Raw genomic sequence first — 21730 nt, 5'->3', positions numbered from 1 at the left:
CAATTCACTGCATATGAAATTTGATTCTAGGCAGGAGGCTTTTGTTACAGTTTAATGCTCCTTATTACTCCATTATCACAGCGTCATGCTGTCCTGAGGCTGATCTGGGCTGAAGAGGCAATACATATAATACATTTTTATGTAGCATCTTTCATCCAAACCTCCACACACAATACCCAAAGGAAAAGAAGTCTTGAACACTAAAGCATAGGTGCTGGAACTAGGGGTGCTGTTGCACCCTCTGGCTTGAAGTGGTTTCCATTATATACAGCATTTACAGTTTGGTTCAATGGCTCTCAGCACCCCCACTGTACAAATTGTTCCAGCACCCTTGCACTAACGGGATAAAGATACGAACACAAAATTACTTTCTGTACCCTAAATAATAATATGGTAATTTGTAGTTACACGGCAGACAGTACTCAATTAAAAAATAAGATTGCATTGTATTGCAGCCATTAACAATACACAAAATGTTATACACAAACACAGGGAAGTGTTCTCCTTTTCTGCAGATGGACTTGTTGTAAGCAAGTGCAATCAAACTCTGTTAGACTATATACCTCAGAATATTCTTTAAAACCATATTAAAAATACTGCACATCTGCAGTATACAGTACTAAAACAGTAATGAAGATATTTCTTATCCATATTTCTTCAAATATGTGAATGTCATCTTCTGCACTAAAAGCTAAAACCATGCCAAGAGGTTAGTCTTTAAAAGGGACATTACACACTAAAGGGTTTTAATACAGGTTGTTTTCATAAAACTTTACATTTTGGGTAAAATTTAAGGTCACACAATTGGGCACAAAATCAAGCGAATACAGTTGTTTTCAAACAAACATATATCAAGGTTCTTATACTGTACTGGTGCTAATCACCCTAGTACCCAAGCATCTTCAGCATTTGAAACTTAAATATTTTGAACAATTTAGGACCTGACAGTGAATCTGAATACAAACAAAAAGTTAAGCTAATTTCATTGTCCAAACTGAGAAAAATTCTACAAAGTAAATAAGACACATTCAAAATTATTTCACTTATAATAATCTACATTCAATAAAATGCATTAAATATTCATTTTCTATTTCCAATAAGTGTTCAAATGTTATGAGACTGACTTAAAAATTATGAGATTTAAAAATAAAAATAAATGGTGGGCCCTTCTTATTTGCCTTTAGGGGTTTTGAGCCTTTAGGGGTTATGTTTTCAAGCTTTTCTTCATAACCACAAAGGCTGGAAACTTACTTTTTAAAATGAAAGCTGAGATTCACACATAACCACAAAACTGGGGTTGTACGAAAAACACTATATATCACAAGACCCATGATACAACTGCAAGAGTTGGCAATGCTGCATATTTATTTTCTCTCTCCTTAGCACTTCCATTTGCTTGGTTTCTCTCTCCCCTTCCATCTCATTTCCCCTCCTCTTGTTTAATGTTCAGTGTTTCCCTGCAGGTCCATCACATTCAATATCTTGTCTATCCAGGAGACTTGACAGCAATGGGAGAATGAGTTAAAATATGTCACAAGAGTCAAGAAACTTAAAGCTGAGCAAGTGAGAGAGAAATGAATTTTTATACTGCTCAAAACTCTTAATTTATTTGTTAATATCCATTTAATTCCAGTGAGTAATCAACATTTTGGAAAAAATATACATCTTTGTGAAAGATTCAGCACCTCACCCCTTCAATTGATGTGCAAAATCTCACAATACACATCCTCCAAAACTGACAAATAGTCCTCCAGTAAAGCCAAGCATGTCCAGGTTTGACATTCCTGATATCTACAAAACTAAAATAAGCAGAAATAATATTTTTACTTACAAATAAAAACCACACCTGCTTTTCAGGCCTTCTTGACACTTAAAAGTATGAAATAGCAAAAAGTCAATTTCTCCCCCAGTTCTTTGCAATTCATCTCTGAAAACTGACTACGGAAAAGAAACACCTTCCCCTCAGCAGATTTGCTCCACACATGCATCCAGAGAAACAGCTTGTTTTAGTGACAAAGGGCTAGATTTACAAAGGTATATTTAGGTGACTAAAGATGCACGTAGGTGAGTGCACTTTTGAAAACCCCAGCAGGCACCTATCAGAATCTTTAGTCACCTACATTTGTAAATGGAGCAATTTTAGATTGCTTTTGGCATTCACAGAGCAGGTGCATAGGTAGACCATTGCTTTTGGGCTCGTGAAACAGGCACTGGATGGTGGGATCATATCATTATGCAGGTGTGGGATGCATGTGAGCAGTGGCTACAGAACTTTCAGACGTGGAAAGCCACCTTCCTGGATCTGTGCACAGAGCTCGCCCCAGATCTGTGGCACAAGGACACCAGAATGAGAGCTGCCCCCTCAGTAGAGAAGCATGTAGCAATTGCTGTGTGGAAGCTGGCAACTCCAGACTACTACCGGTCAGTCATGAATGAATTTGGAGTGGGGAAATCGACCGTTGGGGCTGTGTTAATGCAAATTTGCAGGGCAATAAATCACATCTTGCTACGAAGGACTGCGACGCTGGGAAATGTGCGTGAAATAGTGGACGGCTTTGCAGAAATGGGTTTCCCTAACTGTGGAAGGGTGATAGATGGCACACACATTCCAATTTTGGCACCAGATCACCTTGCGATGCAGTACATCAACAGGAAGAGGTATTTCTCCATGGTGTTGCAGGCACTTGTGGATCACTGTAGGTGTTTCACTGACATCAACATGAGGTGCTCTGGGAAGGCGCACAATGCATGCATCTTCAGGAACACCGGCCTCAGAGGTGAAAGTAAGCCGGTACAGCGTACCGGCAAGAGCCAGTACACCGTGCCTGACTGGACCGGCTTCCGTGGCGGTGCTTTAAAGGGCCCAGTGCTCCTGCCGCTGCGGGGAGCCCCGGGCCCTTAATTCATCCCGGGGCTCCCAGCTGTCTCTGCAGCTGGTAGCTCTGGGGTGATTTAAAGGCCCTGGGGCTCCCAGCCACAGCCGGAACCCCAGGGCCTTTAAACCTTGAAAGGCCCCGCCTCTTCCAGTTGAGGCCACACCTCTTCCAGTTGAGGCCACGCCCCTGCTCAGGACTCCAGCGTACCGGTAAGTCCTTTAAGTTACTTTCACCCATGATTGGCCTGAACAGAAAGCTGCAAGCAGGGACTTTCCTTCCTAACCAGAAGATTACAGTGGGGGGTGTTGAAATGCCAATAGTGATCCTGGGGGACCCTGTGTAACCCTTACAGCCATTGCTCATAAAACCTTACACGGAACACCTGGACAGCAGTAACGAGTGGTTCAACAATAGGCTCAGTAGGTGCCAGATGACAGTTGAAAGTGACTTTTGCTTCAATGTTATATTACATGTAGTTTTCCTAAAGGCAATGGTGACATTTGGGGCCTTATATTCCTGTCATCGAGTGATTAAAATGCCTGTGCATGTATTGGCAGTGCCTGCAATCTCACCTTGTAGAACAAAAATAAAGATGATTTACCATTATAAAAGTTTGCTTTTATTGCACAAGAAACAGCACACACAATCACAGAGATCCTTGGCGGTAAAGGATGAACCAGGAAATGGAATTTCAAAAATTCCCAGGGTTTCTAAGGGGGAGGGGCAGATGGTTGTTTGACTTGGTACCACACATTTTGATTAAAAACAGAATAATATAAAATTAAAATGGTACACATTAAATGGATTAAGAACTGGCTAACTGACAGACCTCAAAAGGTAACAGTAAACAGGGACTCCTCAAGCCGGTGTGTTTTTAGTGTGGTCCTGCAAGGATCAATTGTTGGCCCTATGCTATTTAACATTTTTATTAATGACCTAAAAAAACCCAAAATCATCACTAACGAAGTTTACAGATGATACAAAAATTGGGGGACTGGTACATAATGAAGGATAGGTCACTGATACAGAGTGATCTGGATCACTTGGTAAGCTGGGCACAAGCAAACAATAAGCATTTTAACATCGCCAAATGGAACGTCATACATTTAGAAACAAAGAATGTTGGCCATACTTACACGATGGGACAGGACTCTATCCTGGAAAGCCGTGACTCTGAAAAAGATCTGGGGGTCGTGGTGGATAATCAGCTGAAAATAAATTTCCAAAACAAACAAAAATTGACACTCTGCAAATTGGTTGACTAGAACTGGAGTGTATTTTATGGTATCAGGACTTCAGGTGTGCGTTGCATGACCTCAGAGCTAAGAATTTGACTTGGGGCTTTGGTAATCCATAAAGAGTAGGTTTACTAAGTGAGCTAAAAATCAAGTGTTTGGGAGCTATATTAAATGTTACATTTGCAAGTTACAGTCTGCTATTTGACATAAATCACAACTCCAAGCAGCACATGCTGAAATGTTTTTCATTTTCTGCACAAACAGCTTTTCTGATTTGAAAGTATCTTACTGAAGCCTGGTGCAGGTCTCAGACTGTTACAGAGATGTATGTTTGCGATGTCACAGAAGAGGTATAATTGAACAGAGATTAGAGAGAATCATTTCTAGGAATCCTTTCCCTTGACTTGGTACTGTATGATATTTTGATTAAGAAGTCAGAACACACATTAAATGGATTAAAAACCGGCGGAGAGGCCTCAAAATATAACTGTAAATGGGGAATCATCAAGAGATTGTTTTTAGTGGGGTCCTACAGGGATCAGTTGTTAGCCCTATGCTGTTTAACATTTTTATTAATGGCCTGGAAGAAAATATAAAATCATCACCAATAAAGTTTGCCAATGACACAAAAATTGAGGAACTGGAAAATAATGAAGAGGACAGATCACAGATGCAGAGTGATCTGGATCACTTGGTAAACTGGGCAAACAATAAGCATTTTAATATGGCCAAATGGAAAGTCATACGTCTAGAAACAAAGAATGTTGGCCGTACTTACAGGATGAGGGACTCTATCCTGGGAAGCGGTGACCGAAAAACCACTTGGGGGTCGTGGTGGGCAGTCAGATGAACAGGAGCTCCCAGTGCAATGCTGTGGCCAAAAGGACTAATGCGATCCTTGCATGTATAAACAAGGGAATCTCGAGTAGAAGTAGGGGTTATTTCACCTCTATTTGGCACTGGTGTGACTGTTGCTGGAATACTGGGTCCAGTTCTGGTGTGCACAATCCAAAGACGTTGATAAATTGGAGAGGGTTTGGAGAAGAGCCACGACAATGATTAAAGGATTAGAAAACATGCCTTATAGTGACAGACTCAAAGAGCTCAATCTATTTAGCTTAACATGGAGAAGGTTAAGGGATGACTTGATCATAGTCTACAAGTATCTACATGGGTAACAAAAATTTGATAATAGAGGGCCTTCAGTCTAGCAGTGAAAGGTATAACATGATCCAATGTGTGTAAGATTAAACTAGACAATTTCAGACTGGAAATAAGGCTTTAATTTTTAAGAGCCAGGGTAATTAACCACTGGAACAATTTACCAAGGATTGTGGTGGATTCTCCATCACTGGCATTTTTTAAACCAAAATTGGATTCTTATTTTTTAAATATATGCTCTAGGAATTATTTTTGGAGACGTTAAATGCTCTGTGTTATTCAGGAGGTTAGACTAGATGATCACAATTGTCCCTTCTGGCCTCGGAATCTATGAATCTGTGAAATTTTAGCTCTGCTGAGGAGTAATAATATTCTCTAGATACCTGATTTATTCATGAAATATGTATGTGTACAGCATGCACATGATCCAGGCACATACTCACATCATTACCTCCATTCTGCTGATCAGCTCCATATTTGGAAGTTTACAGTCCTTGGCAAGGAAGATTCTTGTATATATCAATATTGAAGGAAAGAGTGATGCTGCATGTAAATGCCTACAGATCTAAAGACTTTCCTGACACAACAAGTAGTTACACACATTTTCTATTCGAAGTTCTACTTCACAAAATAAAAATGGAAGCACGGCATTTCTATGGTTCACAGTAACTCAAAGCATTATACACCTCTACTTCGATATAATGCTGTCCTTGGGAGCCAAAAAATCTTACCGCATTATAGGTGAAACCACGTTATAGCAAACTTGCTTTGATCCACCGGAGTATGCAGCCCCGCCCCCCCGGAGCACTGCTTTACTGCGTTATATCCGGTCGCATTATATCAGAGTAGAGGTGTATATTCATTTTCATTTTCCTCTTACCTCCACTCCTGTGTATTTTATCTTCCACTTCTCTTTTTGAATGCACATTATATATTAATACCCTAAATTACACCAGAGCAAGCTTTTATTATATGTCCATATGACTTAATCGAATTTGGAAGAGGGTCAGTTAATAATTATATTACAATAATTACATCACTGTACTGTTTCTACCAATACCTTCCTGCTAGCTCCTTCACATCGAATACCACCTCAAATACATACCATGCAATACTAGTTGCTGAAATCAAGCTGCAGAGAAGTAGGGAAAAGGAAAGCAGTGATTACACATACCAAAGGAAGAAGTAAAGGAGCAAAAACCTCATTAGCTATTCTGAATAGAGACTCAGGACCAGCACAGTCAATCCCTAGAGCTCAAAAATCAGGAGTTAGTGCCTCCTGCCCCTCCTTCTTCCCTCTGAAAGTTATCAATTGGCTTAAAAATCATGACTTTTTAAAAAAGGCAATAAATTATGGGGGTTTGTTTGCCTTTAGTTTTTAAAATCTTTTTCACTTGCATTTTCAAGCTTTTCTCTGCAACCATGAGAGCCTATAAACTTACTCTTATTTTTTTTCCCCAAGTGAAAGCTAAGATATTTGAATGACATAACATGGGTCTTCGAGCTAAGGCTTTAAGAAAAAAACCCACCAGACACAGTGATGATTGTCAGCATTGAGCATCATATGAAGATACTGTAGGAATGAGGAATTTTAACAAGGTTTTGCTGAGTTTAAAGAACTCATTTGTAGCAATACTATGGCATGTGGTGATCTGACTTGGTATTTGCAAACAAAACCACCTCTCAGTTATAGAAAAGCTACATTAACAACTCTTTACAAAGACTCCAATTCAGCAGTGGTGTGTAAGACAGTCAACTAATGCAAGTCATTCTTGTTATCATGGCACATATCTCATGTGCCATGAGGTTGAAATGCAGTTCTCATGTCTATCTTAAGAAATATAATGGGAGTGTTGTAAGCTGTAAACATTCTTAAAAAGCTGGGGGAATGGTCATAGTACTACAGCCAATATGTCAATGCCGCTGCACATTGAAATGGCATCATTATAAATGGTCCTATGAGTGATTATAACCATTCTTGGTTTTTATTGAGAGAGATTGGTATCCAGGACACTGCAGTTTTGCCAGTGTCTTCCCACCCCCTCCCTTACGGCTGTGGTTTTTTTTTTCTTTTTTCTGTTTAAATTCAAAGAAAACACAGAATCTTAAAACTCCCACTCTCACCCAAATATGGGGCAAAGTCTATTTGGTTTTATGAAAGCTTGACTTCTCCCACACTAATGCATTTCCCAAGTGTAACCCCCAAGGAGATTACATAGATTCCTGGAGCTCTGTCTGCTGGCAGCTCAGGGAGGAGGAGCCAAGGCAAACTCAGAGTCTGCCCGGCAACCAATAGGGAGTGAGATGCCCCTCCCAGGGAGTTCAGGAGAGGGGAGAAGCCATTTTGGAGAGGCTGGAGCCAGCCAGGGCAAGGGCAGGACTGGTTGTGTTAGGGCTACCATATGTCCGGATTTACCTGGACACGTCCGGCTTTTCGGTCTATAAATAGCCGTCCGGGGAGGATTTTGAAAAATCTAAAAATGTCCGGGATTTCCCCTGATCGGCTATTTATAGACAGAAAAGCGGCGGCCAAGCGCCGCTGGGCAGCCAAAGCCCCTTCCCAGCGACCCCCATCCCCTGCAGCCTTACCATGCTGTCCGGCCCCGCAGCTGTCTTCCCCTTCCTCCCCTCCCCTGAACGCTCCGCCCACCTGCTCCTCCCCCTCCCCTGCTTCCCGCGAATCAGATCTTCGCGGGAAGTCTGAAAAGAAGCAGGGGCAAGTAGGAGGCAGCAGCAGGTAAGCTGGGGCGGGGGGGGGGCGCGGCCCTGACCGAGCGGCTCCCTCTGGCCCGGGCCGAGTGGCGCCCGGCAACCCCAGCGGCTCCGGCCCGGCTCGGGCCCCAGGGTGGCAGCCCCGGTTCCGTCCGAGCGCACCAGCCCAGCGCTGGCTGAGCACCCCCGGCCCGGCCCCGGTTCCAGCCGCGCCGGCCCGGCCCCGGTTCCAGCCGCGCCGGCCCGGCCCCGGTTCCAGCCGCGCCGGCCCGGCCCCGGTTCCAAGCCCCGCAACCCTGGTCGGAGCTCCGGCCGGAGCGCAGCCCAATTCCTGTGCTCTTTAAAGCCGGCCCTGGTCAGGGGACAGGGAGGGGGGATTGGATGGGTCGGGAGTTCGGGGGGAGTGGGGGCTTTCCGGGTGGCGGCTTTCAGGGGACAGGGGTGTGGAGAGGGGTTGGGACAGTCAGGGACAGGGAGCGGGGGGGTTAGATGGGTCTAGGGTTCTGGGGAGGCTGTCGGGGGGCAGGGGTGTGGAGAGGAGTTGGGACAGTCAGGGACGGAGCAGGGGGGGTTAGATGGGTCTGGGGGGCTGTCGGGGGCAGGGGTGTGGAGAGGGGTCGAGGCAGGCAGGGAGCAGAGGGGGTTGGATGGGTCGGGAGTTCTGGGGGTCCTGTCAGGGGGTGGGGAGCAGTTGGATAGAGCATGGGAGTCCCGCGGGTCTGTCAGGGCGGGGGTGTGAATATGGGGTGGGGGTATGGATAAGGGTTGGGGCAGTCAGGGGACAGGTAGGGTCGTAGGAGGGCAGTGAGGGTGGGGGGTTCTCAGGAGGGGGCAGTCAGGGGGCAAGAAGCAGGGCAGCTTAGATAGGGGGTGAGGTCCTAGGGAGCAGTTAGTGGCAGGGGTCCCAGGAGGGAGCAGTCAGGGGACAAGGAGCGGGGGGGGTTGGGAGTTCTGAGGGGGCAATCAAGGGGTGGGAAGTGGATGGGGGCGGGGCAGGGGCGGGGCTAGAGCAGGGCTCCTCCCCCCTGGTGTCCTCTTTTTTGCTTGTGGAAATATGGTAACCCTAGGTTGTGTGGGGAGCTGGTGAGTCCCAGGCCTGCAAGCAGGGTTCCCCCTGAGAACTGGCCTCTAGGAACCTGACAGCCGATCCCTCACCTGGGTTTTCTTTCCCCACAGATGAGTCCCAGTTGGTAGTGTTTGCTGAGAAATTTCCCCAGCCAGGCTGGGTTCACCTCCAGCTCCCTAGGTGAGACTAGTCACCACATGGTCAGCTCTGCTAGTCCAGGGAAGCTGCCTGCTGAGCGTATGACTGGAGGCTGGCGTTGGAGGCTACAGTTTGGATGTTAGGGTAGTTGTATAACCTACACTTTGAGCCCTGCACCCCTTTGTGGTGAGGGGAAATCCTGGGACCAACACAGCCTGATACCTGCTTGAGGAGGATCCCTGACAGCAGACAGCAGCCCCTCTGCAGTGACTGAAGAGTCCAGCGTCATCTTCAAACCTGAAGATCATTCATGGAGTTCGTGAGTGCACCGTCTTTTAGTTAGTCAGGGAATTTGTTTTGGGGACCCCCTACTCCTTGAACTGTGTCCTCAAGCCAGGGAGTAAGGGTTTGAGGATTTTATAACCTGCTGCTTATTATACCTGTGGAGGGATTCACCACCTCCTCCCACTTGTGGGTCCTCTGGGCTGTACTGAACCCAGTCAGCCACACTGCTAAACCACTGCAGAGAATTGTATAGGTCATCAAGGGCCCCAGCAAAGTACGCGGACCAACAGGACACTAATTTTACACTTGTTACATCAAGTCACGGGTATTTTCAGTGTGGGCACCGGTGACCCTAAAAATAGCGTTTCACCCTGTTATGTTGTATTTGTTGCCTGTTTAATATAATTATTGTGTTGAATATATTTTTGTGTGTTGTGTTATTTCTTGGAAGTCTCCAACTATCTGGCAAGTAAGTGGGGATTACTCTGTAGTTAGAATTTTCCACCCAAGCTGCCCTGGTGACCCTGCCAGGAAGGAGCGAGGGGGGTGGAGGCACCACCAAATAATTTCATAGAAAAAAAACAAGAAAAAAGATTCACCCTGCTGAGTGGGTGGCGGGATCCAAAAGAACCCAGACTTGTCCATCAAAACCTGTAAGCGGATTGCCATTAGAGGAGGTAACCAGGTAGAGAGGGGCGCTACACAAGTCTTATGAACACTTGCATAAGTGCTTAACCAAGAAGCTCAGTAGCACATGCTTAAATATGCACTTTTAAGTGGGTGCAGGATTGGGACCTTGAAGTCCACCGTCTGGCCTAGAAGCAAGTTTAAAAGTTAGTTATAAAATCATAGTTATATGATCAGACAATAGTACCTAACAGTTAAATTGACAAGACTGCTGGAATGAAGTTTGTTTGGTTTTTTTAATTACACACATGCACACACACAAAGTGTGTGTATGGTAAGCAATTGTCTTAAGAATGACAAGGAGAATAAAAGCCAAGATGCTACCTATATGTGAGGGTGAAACATTGCTAAATAGATTACATCTACACACACACACACACACACCAAAGATTATCAACTTTTATTCTTGTAAGGAAAGTGTTAAGATATCCAGATATAAAAATATTTTTTACTGATCAGCTTGCATTGCAGTGTGAACAATTACTTGAGTTCTGAAAATGGGAAAAATTATATTATAAAAAAATGTTTTGGGAAGAGCACTGCCCAACAGATGGCACTACTGCTACTTTTTCATCTTGCAAGAGTGCATAAGAAGCAGAACCTGACAAACCAAGCTATGTTACATTAGCGCGTTATACTTTATTTTAAAAAAACCCACTATCCTGCAGAATATTTCAGTCTTTCAATGCTTTACATATAAGGCTGGACTATTTCTTTAAATATAAAATATAGCTGTATAATACACACACTTTATTAAAGGTTCCAGACCAAATGCTACATTCAAAGAAGCCTTTTGAAGGTTGTTAATATGTTGCCAACTGAGGATCAGAACACAAAGCTGAACTGTATAATTATATTAGATTAACATATATTCTGATGTTCTACGCACAACAATTACAAAGTTTTAAGAAAAGTAGTTCCTAAGCATACAGACCAGTATCATGTGGATGCTGCACGAACACTTTGAGAGAGATTCAGAATTAAAGACACGTAATTCACCATTATATAAAAACATCACTACACTAATAAACACGTTAATGCTCTACAAAAGACAGTCTGATCAGCAGATTTCTAATTGACCTGATTAGCTTTCTAAAGAAATATTTTAACTATGTAATTCCGACTGGTTGGTATCTTTACTTCCTTTCATGTTTTCACTTCACAAGTCACTTACAATTAGTTTCACTTAGAACCGAAAACTGGACACAAACCAAACCTGGGGCAATGATTGGGAGGGAGGGAGACAGAGAAAGAGACAGAGACACAGAGAGAGAGACAGAGAAAGAGATTTTTATTTACTTAAATCCCAATGCTGCAGACATTTGCATGCGAGTAACTTTAGAGGTTACTTGTGTATAACTGTTTGCAGCATTGGGGCCAACAAGATACCAAGTTCAGCCCTTCTAAACCTTCACAAAATGTTAGCATTAAAATGTAACCACCACAGATACTGGAACTTATTCCAAGTCTCCCATGACTACCTAGTTCATACAGCATTGTGTGTTTAATGCACCCAATTTCAAGTACAATAGACATGGGATTATACAAGTCTTGTTTCCTGGAAAACAAGACAAATCAATTCCTCTGGATTTTACCCAAGTAAATCCCATTAATTAATTAATCCCATTCAATTTGCTAAACCATTCCATCACAGTAGTAAACTCATGTAATAAAAAAAAAGTTACCATTCTGTTCAATTTACTGACAAAAGTAGATGATCACTGTTATACACACACATCCTAAGAGGGGCTGAGTATGCCAGTCTCTCAAAATGTCAAATACTAATTTATCAGGTTTATTCATTACATTTAGCCTGAGCAATTCTGTTTCTCTGAAGCAATTCATTTTCTGCTCTGTCACAAGATCAAATAAAAAATGAATCCCTGCAGTATCAACCATACGTTAATTTGAAAAGGAGGTCAGAATAGCTGATGTCTTTAAATCTTGCAGTCCTCAAACACACACACACACACACACACACACTTACTTGAGATAACACACTAAGCGTGTGTACCTAGTGAAAATACAGACTCAAATTCTCATTACTTTCCAAAACAACTAAAGACAGACTTATTTTTCACTTTCAAACCAGGGTATCACCAGTTAGTTTAAATAATCCTTTCCTGTAATGCACTTATTTCCATAGATTTCAACTGAAAAGAGTCCAAGTTTCAGAACCTTTAAAATGAACACACTATACACCAGGATAATATTTTATATTAAAAAATTATATGAAACCAAATTCCAAAAGAGCCTCTTCAAACAGGTAAAATAATGCAAGGTGTTTTTTTAAAGGATGTGAGAGATATTAAATAAAAATACATAATTCATACATAGCATTAGAGATATGTTTGTATTCAAAGAAATTTACAAATATAAGCATGTTCTTCAATGCATGCTCTAACATACTACTTAGCTGAAGATCTGCCCTATCTTTAAGCCACATTATTTGCATATACTGCCAACGGAGCAAAGGAAATCTCTGATGGTTCCTCACTAGTAAAACAAAACTCAAAAAGCTCCTCAAAGCTGTGGCAGCTCCTTAGATGGCCAGCAGACTGTCTTGGGTGTGCTAGCTGGCCAACACTCAGCATGAAAATATAAGTCACTATCCTTCTGACTGGCCAATGCTACAACATTCTCAACAGACAAAGGAAAATTGTGATTGATAAAGTTTTTTTTTCTAAAATTTGCATGGAGAAAACCACACTCTAAATTTCAAGATTTGGATCTGGGGATAGAATGAGAAGGTGCAAAAACCACTACACACAAAAACAAACATAACAAAGCAGGTTACCCACCCCTCCATGTTTAACTTTAAAATACAATCTCTAGATAGCCATCTGCCAGGTCCAACTTAGGTCAGCAGGGGCAGAGGAAAGACATGCTCCCCTTACCAGCATCTTCACATAAGGTTCCATCATGAAAGAAACATTCTTGCCCATGTTTGCGGGAAACGGGGAGCCCAGATTATGTTCCTCTCTCTCGTGTTTAAGAGATGCATGTGGCCAATGCATCGCCACAAATGCACCTCACAAACACAGATGTAGAAGCAGCTGCTGATCAAGAACTGTGAACTGAATGACAACATTCCATCAAGGCAGGAGAAAGGTAACCAAGATAACAAATGAGACAACCACAGAGAGAAGTGCTGATGCTGAAAAGACTGAACACAAAAGAGAGAATCTAACAGGAAATGATTTTAGTAATAAACATGCAGCTACACTAAACCTTGCTATGTTGCCATATTTTATAAGATAAGGAGCCAGATTAGGGCTTGGAGGGGAAATCCAAGTAAATCCCAGGAACTGAAGGAAGGAAATGATATTGGTGATTCAATAGGTGGCTCTCTTCCCTGTGGGTTAGCACTGAACCAACACTCTTGCACAAGACAAAGCACACTGTACTTAGGGAAATGCCATCTTTCAGAGGATATAAAAACATAAAGGTCCATTTATTCATTACCATATTACACAGATTCACACTGAGAGAATGAGACAGGTTCCGTGCCCTCAAGAGCTTCAAAAGAAGAGAATGAGGAATGAGAACATAAGAAAGGCCTTACCAGGTCAGACCAAAGGTCCATCTAGCCCAGTATCCTGTCTACCGACAGTGGCCAATGCCAGGTGCCCCAGAGGGAGTGAACCTAACAGGCAATGATCAAGTGATCTCTCTCCTGCCATCCATCTCCACCCTCTGACAGACAGAGGCTAGGGACACCATTCCTTACCCGTCATGGCTAATAGCCATTAATGGATTTAACCACCATGAATTTATCCAGTTCTCTTTTAAACTCTGTTATAGTCCTAGCCTTCACAACCTCCTCAGGTAAGGAGTTCCACAAGTTGACTGTGCGCTGCATGAAGAAAAACTTCCTTTTATTTGTTTTAAATCTGCTGCCTATTAATTTCATTTGATGACCCCTAGTTCTTGTATTATGGGAATAAGTAAATAACTTTTCCTTATCCACTTTCTCCACATCACTCATGATTTTATATACCTCTATCATATCCCCCCTTAGTCTCCTCTTTTCCAAGCTGAAGAGTCCTAGCCTCTTTAAGAGAAATGAATGCAACAAGCAGCAAAGTAACACAGTTTAAGTTCAGTGCGTGTCTTCTTTGTTCCATTTCTGCAATTGTTTTGATTATATAAAACTATTTCCCTTCTTCCCAAACATTCTGCTGCCCTAATCTGCATCCCACCATTTGAAATGCCTTCCTTTGTTCCTCCACTTATTTAGCCCAATCCCTACCTGTAGTGGGGCAACTGCCCCACTCCTGCTGGAAAGGGGTTAAAAGCAGCTCTGGAGAGGGCTGCAGCTGGAAATAAGGGGAGTGAGAACAGCTGGGGGAAGCTGACTATGTTGACCACAGGTGTGGCCAGCTCAATCAGGGCCCAGCTGGCCCTGATAAGAGGGCTGTGGAACAGGAACTGGAAGGATACACACTCTCTCCAGCTTCTGAGAGAGAAGAACCTGGCTGCCTGGGAACTGAGGAGAGTACCTAGGGTGGAGCAGTGCTGGGGAAGGGCAGAGGGAGCTGGGAAGCTCCAGCCTAGTAGAACCCCAGGCTGCAGGCCTTGGTGAAGGCCTACAAAGGTACTGGAGCTGCAGAGGGGCAGCCTGGGAATAGGGAAAGGTAGCAGGTCCTAACCCCCTTGCCGATGATGAGTGGTTTACAGACTGCAGTCGGCCCCAGTGAGTGGGGGCTAGATGGTGACTGGCAGTAGCCACTAAGGCAAGGTGGGGATAGAGGGTTGGGGGTTCCCCTGGGTGGGGAAAACCAAGATTGTGGTTTACTGCTAGGGCAGAACCCTGACGTAGAGGGGCACCGGGGGAGGAACACGGGGGGCCAGCGGCAGGCGAGACACCGGCCTGCAGAGGGTGCTCCAGGCTGGAAGAGCTAATTCCCAGGACAACCAGCAGGAGGCACCGTGCCGGTGAGTCTCATCCCGCCACACTACCCAACAGTCTCTCCACCGGAATTGAGAAAACAGTAAAACAAAGTACCCCAACACTTTAAGCATCCAGAGCTACCAACACGGCAAGGTAAGCAATTCAGCCGGGTCACCTGAAGACCTTTCCCCTGGTAGTTCCTTCAAAGCCAACTGAAGTTAATGGGAGTTATGCATCAGGCCCTTATTTACACTGAAGAGTGTGGAAACTTAGGATCCTGAGCACCTTTAACAATCAGACCCTTAATATAATATTCTGTTTTAAACAGGTGAGCGCAATATTGCTACCATTAGTTCTTTATTATGTCTTCTATGATTATCGAGAGAGAGAGAGAGAGAGAGAGAAACCTCCATGTGTTGGCAGCACAATTATCTTTATTTCAAAGGTTGGTTCATGTTAACACATGAACACCAAAAGCCTAGCCATACATGAGTCAGCGTATGAAAAAATAAGCTTTTTGTAATTCATATTTTTTTAAAAATGGTTTCATTTTAAAAATGACACTTTATGGTTAAGTTTCCTAGCTGTAGGCCAGACTATTGCAGAGGTGAATCAACAAGACAAATTATTTGAGAATGAGCAACAGTTAAAAAAAGAATTGTTCAGTGCTAAACAAATCAGAAATAAAGTAGCAGCTTAGACCCTACACATAAACAAAGCTGTGCAAATGCATAATGTAAGGAGAGTTTCCCCAACCTGTGTTATAATAGTACTGCTTCACACAACTAAATCCCCTCAGTTTTCAGACAATTTGAAGGCAAGATAGTGTTCTAGTTCTCAGTCTGCACTGTTAACAAGTACATCAAGTGAGAAACTAATTCACATCCATATTAATAAAACTAATCTGATGAAGTAAAAGAATTGATAGGGTTTAGTCATCCAGTTACCTCATCCCAACATCTCTTTTGTGGGAGAGAAAGTAAATACCAAATGAATTTGCATTTATGTTGTTTCCCAGAATTATTCAGTGAAACATCCCAACATATCTTGCCCAGACAATGAATTACAAGCCATGGATGTGTAGCCCTTAGAGGAGCATTTGTGAATGTCTGGGTTGATTCTCACGGTTAGGTGCAGAATAATAAATTACATAGTGATGATCTGAGCTAATGGTAACCGGATTTGGAATATTCACTGCGTCTACAGTTTTGAAGATTTGCTTAGTGTTATTACAGAAGAAAATTATGCTAATACACATTGGAAATGCCTATTTGGAGCATATGCTTCTCTCAGGAGCACACAGAATCTATAAGATAGCATTATAAATTAATTAACTAAGATGATTGGGGTACATCTTATCAGAGAAGAGTAATATCCCAACAGCCTACATATTATATGACTAGGGACCTACCAAATTCACGGCTGTGAAAAATGCGTCACGGACCACGAAATCTGGTCTCCTCTGTGAAATCTGGTCTTTTGTGACTTTTATCCTATATTATACAGATTTCTCGGAGGAGACCAGCGTTTCTCAAACTAGTTATTGTGTGTGTGGCGGGGTGGTCATGGTATTGCCATCCTTGCTTCTGTGCTGCCTTCAGAGCTGGGTGGCTGGAGAGCGGCGGTGCTGGCCAGGCATCCAGCTCTGAAGGCAGCGCCCTGCCAGCAGCAGCACAGAAGTATGGGTGGAAATACCATACCAAACCACCCTTACTTCTGCACTGCTGCTGGCGGTGGCACTACCTTAAGAACTGGGTGCCCGGTCAGCAGAGGTGGATGCCTGGCCAGCAGCTGCTGCTCTCCAGCCATCCAGCTCTGAAGGCAGCACAGAAGCAAGGATGGCAATACCATGACCACCCCGCCACACACACAATAACTTTGCACTGTTCCCCACAACCACCTTTTGTATCAGGACCCCTACAGTTACAACATAGTGAAATTTCAGATTTAAATATCTGAAATCATGAAATATACTATTTTAAAAATTCTATAACCATGAAATTGACCAAAATGGACTGTGAATTTGGTAGGGCCCTATAATATGAGAATCCCAAGCATAGCCAAATGATTGAAACACAACACAGCAAAGAATATTTTCGTTTGCTAAAGAGATGAACAGTCACTCATTGCTATACTATCACAATCATTTCCTCCTTTGTTACCCTTATGTAAACCCAAGCCCATTCTCAGAAGCTTGATCTTAAGTGAAGCTTTACTCCCTCCTCTTTTAATATATGAAGAAGTCAGTTAATCAGCACTCTGGTTAACCAGGTTCAGAGAGTTGTATGAAATACCACTTATACGGAAACAGAACAAAATAATATTGGGGGGATGGGGAAGTACACCAATTAGCTGCTGATGCACTCATGTAAAAATACCCTAGTTTTAATGTTTACAATGGCCTAAGATAGTGTACAGACCTATGCTGGTCTACTTTAGCTCACCTCCTCTTCCTTTAGAGTTGAAATATTGTTAGAATAACAGCTATTTTGCACTCTAGTCAGGCAACCCCCCTCCCCCCCCCCCCCAAGAAAACAACCCCTGTACAACATTATCATAACTTCATACACAATGAGGAAACAATGGTCCAGATCCTCAACTGATTTCCATTTTCTCCAGATGAGTGTCTAGCACAATATCTTTAACAATTTCTGTTTTAAACCTGCCAATTATAGGGTAAGGATAGACCGATGCACATGCCGATTAAAAGAATTTCATTGTGTACGTTTTCAGAAACATACACAATGAAATTCTTTTAATCAGCAAGTGTTTAAATCCTGTAACTTTGTACAGACTTGGGCGTTCAAACTAAATATGGGGGTGTGGGAGATGTGTGCGCCTGTCCGTCTCTGGGGATATGCATAGAGAGAAGTACCAACATACAGTAAAGAGAAATGACACAGCATCTACAGAAGTTACCCAATTTCTTTAAAGGACCCAGAGGTGTAACTGAAAACACCCTCTATTTCCAACATGGTAAATTTATTGAGGACTGTCATGTCTATGCCTTGTTCTGGTAGCAACCAATGATGTTACTACAGCAACAGCACGTACTATATTACGCAATCTCTCGGCTGTCTGTGGGTGTGTTGTGAAACATTTACAACATTCTTTGTCCTTCCTGGAATTATGATACAGCACTGTCAGTTTCACTTGCAAGCGGATTCAGCTGTTTGGAAATTGTGATGCAAGTCAGAAGGCCTGATGCTTAAAAGCATTCAGAATATTTGAGGAGGAAGAGGCAGGGGGAAAGGAGGAATCTCCTAGTCACTGTGATGTTTCCATCATCTTTTCTGGGCAGATTAAAATGACAACAGTGACTCCCATGTCCTGGAAAATATTCTTAATATTCCATTCTCTTAAGGTAAGTTTGATACAACAGCTCTGCACAATTCACAGTTTGGTTTTGCTTGTGTGGAAGCCAAGATACAGTTAAAGAAACACTGAAGGAAAAAAAATGTACAGCATTTTAAACAAATCCTTACCTGTGTTACCACTTGAAATTTTTTCAATTTACAAATTATTTCATAGATTCAGTATATGCTCTGTTTATTCCTTACATTTACAACATCTTGACTGAATGAAAAGTAAGATGCCATCACAAAAAAGTAGTAGTAATGGAGGTTACTTACCTGTAACTGGAGAGTCTTCAAGATGTGTAGTCCCTATCTGTTTTCCACCTGTGAGTATGTATGTGCACCACATGCCTGAGTCCTGAGTGGAGTGGTGTTTGTTTTTCTTTTTGATTTTTACAAGCAGTGTCCATTGGCCCACATATGTACTGTAGCTCTCCTTGTACTCCGAACCGAGGGCATAAAGGGTGGTGCGGGTCAACACCTCTACAATTTACCATTATTACTGCAGCTCAAACAATCCGCAGCAGAGGGGATGAAGGGCACGTAGAGGAATACAGATAGGACCACGCATCTCGAAGAACCTCCAGGCGAGTAACTTCCATTTCTTCTTTTTCCAGTCATGGTCCCTATGTGTATTTCACACCTGGGAGATTAACAAGCAGTAGTCAAACAGGCAGAGACGACGTGGGGGGACATGCAGGGTCACATCCCTCCCTCCCCCCAGATTTGCTACTCGGCTCACATGGACTGAGCATGCTAACACCGCTAACGCCGCTCTCCCCTCCCGCCCCCCAAGTTGGCAAGCACAGGTCATCTCTGCAATCAAGATATCAAAGTGATAGCTAACTGTAGTACTGCTGTCTCTGCAGCTGTAGCCACAGTGGACGACTGCACCAGAGTGCAACATCTCATGAAGGCATGCAAAGAACTTCAAGCAACTGCTCAACCTATCTCTAGTAGAGGTAGGTCTCTCAGAGATGAAGATGAAGCAGCTTGCCCTCCAGATGAAATGAGCCCACACCTCTTCCAGGGGTGGGGGGAGATGCAAGCTAGTTGATAAAGGGTAATACAACCAAGATCCATTTAGGAAGTCTCTGCACCAATACAGCTTGACTCCTTAATCACTCTGCTATGGAAACAACTAGTTTAGGTATTTTTCTAATGTCCTTTGTAGATAAAAGGCCAAAGACCTTTGGATATCCAGAGAACGCATCCTTCTCTTTACCTCCAAGGCATACAGTTGAGGGGAAAAAGTTACCTGACTCTCATGAATCTCAAACTACTTTAGGGATTAATTTGGGGTGGGCGCATAATGAGACCTTTTCTTATAGAAGGTAATATATAGCAGGTAAACCATGAGCACCCCCAGTTCACTGACTCTTCTGGCTGATATTATAGCTGTTAGAAAGGCCACCTGCACAGACAGATGGGCCATAGAACATGTGGTTAGAGGCTCAAAGGGAGAACTGAGCATGAGACCCAAAGACTTCAGATTAAGTACATACTCTAAGATAGCAGGGATCCCAGCAGATTCTGAAGACAAGGGGAGAAGTGTTTCCATTTTGCTGAGTAACAGCTCCTCAGAGTTCTTTTTGCTTTAGTTTAGATTGCATCCTTCTGGAACATGAGTGCTCTATTTCCAATACCTATCCAAATAACAGGCTCTGAGTTGCAGTGGTCCCGGACAGGGGTGCCTGAACCTGCCCCGTGCTGTGTTAGAAGGTCCAGAAATGGGGTGACGTTCATGGGTGGTCAAAGCAAGAGCTTAAGTAGATCTGCAAAACCAGAAGGGTATCTGGGCCAGTTGAACACAATCGGGATGACCCAAACTCGGTCTTGGTGGATCTTCATAGAACTTGTGGTCCCAATAGATTGGGAGGGAAGGCATATTCCAGGTGATCCTTCCATGACATCAGGAGGGCATCTATTGAGCCTTGCAGTACAAAGGAAATTTCCTGTTCACCCGCAAGATGAAAAGGTTCAAGCTTGGCATTCACCATTGGGCAAAGATATTATCAAGAACCAAATTGTGTATCCTCCACTTGTGATTTGTGGGAAAATGTCTATTCAGGCTGTCTGCGAGGAAGTTTTGCACCCCAGGTAAGTATGCTGCTGATGGTGCATCAGCCATCACATAACCTTAAGTCCAGAGGGTGACTGCCTCTATGCATAGAAGGAGAGATCTTGTTGTCCCCTGCTTGCTTATGTATTATATTTTTGTCATGTTGTCCAACATTATTTGGACATGTCTGGATTGGATGAGTGGGAAGAAGGCACTGCAGGCACAACAGACCACTAGTAAACACATGTATTCTAAACTCCCACAGGGTCCAGACACCTCATACCATTTGCCTGTAGTTAGGGCCCTCCAGTTTTTGGCAAATTGGGCAAGGTGTCCTTCAAATATCTGAGGAGGGGAATGAAGAAGCATCAATAAAAGAACGCACGTCTCGAAAGTGCCATCCAAAGAAACTCTGCCTGGGGGGTCAGAGTACGATTTGATAGTGGATGTTGCAGAGGCTGGGGTCCTGGGTTTATAAATCCTTTATCTCTTACATGGTGGCTCCTGGAGACATTGGTGATATAAAGGCAGAGAAGGCAGTCTTGCCCTACACCCTTGTCTATGGGTCCAAGTCCTCGGAGTGGAGAGACTCATCTGTCTTCTTGTGGAATAGCTTGACTGGATCAAAGGACAGATCTTGGCTAGTATTCTACACCTCTCTAGGGAAACCTGAGGATTGCACCCATGAGTCTCTCCTCATAAAATATAGTTGTTGCATCCCCCTAAATGCAGTATCTGCTGCATCCACCACAGCCTGGAGGAAGTTTTGGCCACCAATCTGCCCTCATCCACCTTAGTGAGGGTTCTAGCCTCCTCAGAGAGACTGTCCTTAATCCATAAAGTTAACATAATTGGCCAAATCAATAGGGCCTGATAGTTAAAAATCCTGAACTCGAGGGAGGTGGAAGAGAAGACCTTTCTCCATAGGAGGTCAAACCACTTGAGTACCTTATCAGAAGGAGCAGACTTTGGGTGCTGTCACTTAGATTGCTCTGCAGCCACCTGTACCACCAAGAAGTAGGTGGTGGGTAATGGAACAAAGTAACACTTCTCAGGTCTCTTAGAGCTGGGAGCACAAGAAGCAGGAGCGTGCCAAACTGTCTTTGCTGGGTCCAGATGGCCTTGATGGAGACAACTACTTAACTAGGACCAGAAAGCTGCAGAATGTCCAGTAATCTGTGCTGAGGCTCCTGGTCTTCCTCAAGCTGAATCTGTAGCTCTGTCACCACCCTGCGCATGAGTTCTTCATATTGTT

The 21730-nt window shown here is 43.4% G+C and overlaps 1 protein-coding gene across 7 annotated transcripts in view; it reads right to left on the bottom strand.

The window, feature by feature from the left end:
* The window catches only part of PFKFB4 (6-phosphofructo-2-kinase/fructose-2,6-biphosphatase 4), a 113672-nt gene that overhangs the window by 67886 nt on the left and 24056 nt on the right, over positions 1-21730 (bottom strand). For 2 of the 7 annotated variants that reach the window (XM_065551279.1, XM_065551281.1), the window contains exon 2: positions 4013-4084. The exons of 3 other annotated variants lie outside the window; for them this stretch is intronic. The gene's annotated coding sequence lies outside the window, so the exon portion shown is untranslated. Of the gene's footprint in view, positions 1-4012; positions 4085-4892; positions 5109-5718; positions 5764-21730 lie in introns of those variants that run through there. 2 more of the 7 variants (XM_065551280.1, XM_024099974.3) reach the window with 2 other exon arrangements.

The sequence above is a fragment of the Chrysemys picta genome, chromosome 7 (assembly GCF_011386835.1).
Source record: "Chrysemys picta bellii isolate R12L10 chromosome 7, ASM1138683v2, whole genome shotgun sequence".
NCBI classification, from domain to species: domain Eukaryota; kingdom Metazoa; phylum Chordata; order Testudines; family Emydidae; genus Chrysemys; species Chrysemys picta.
Note: the sequence above shows the minus strand (reverse complement) of the source record. Positions and strands in the feature narration are given on the sequence as shown.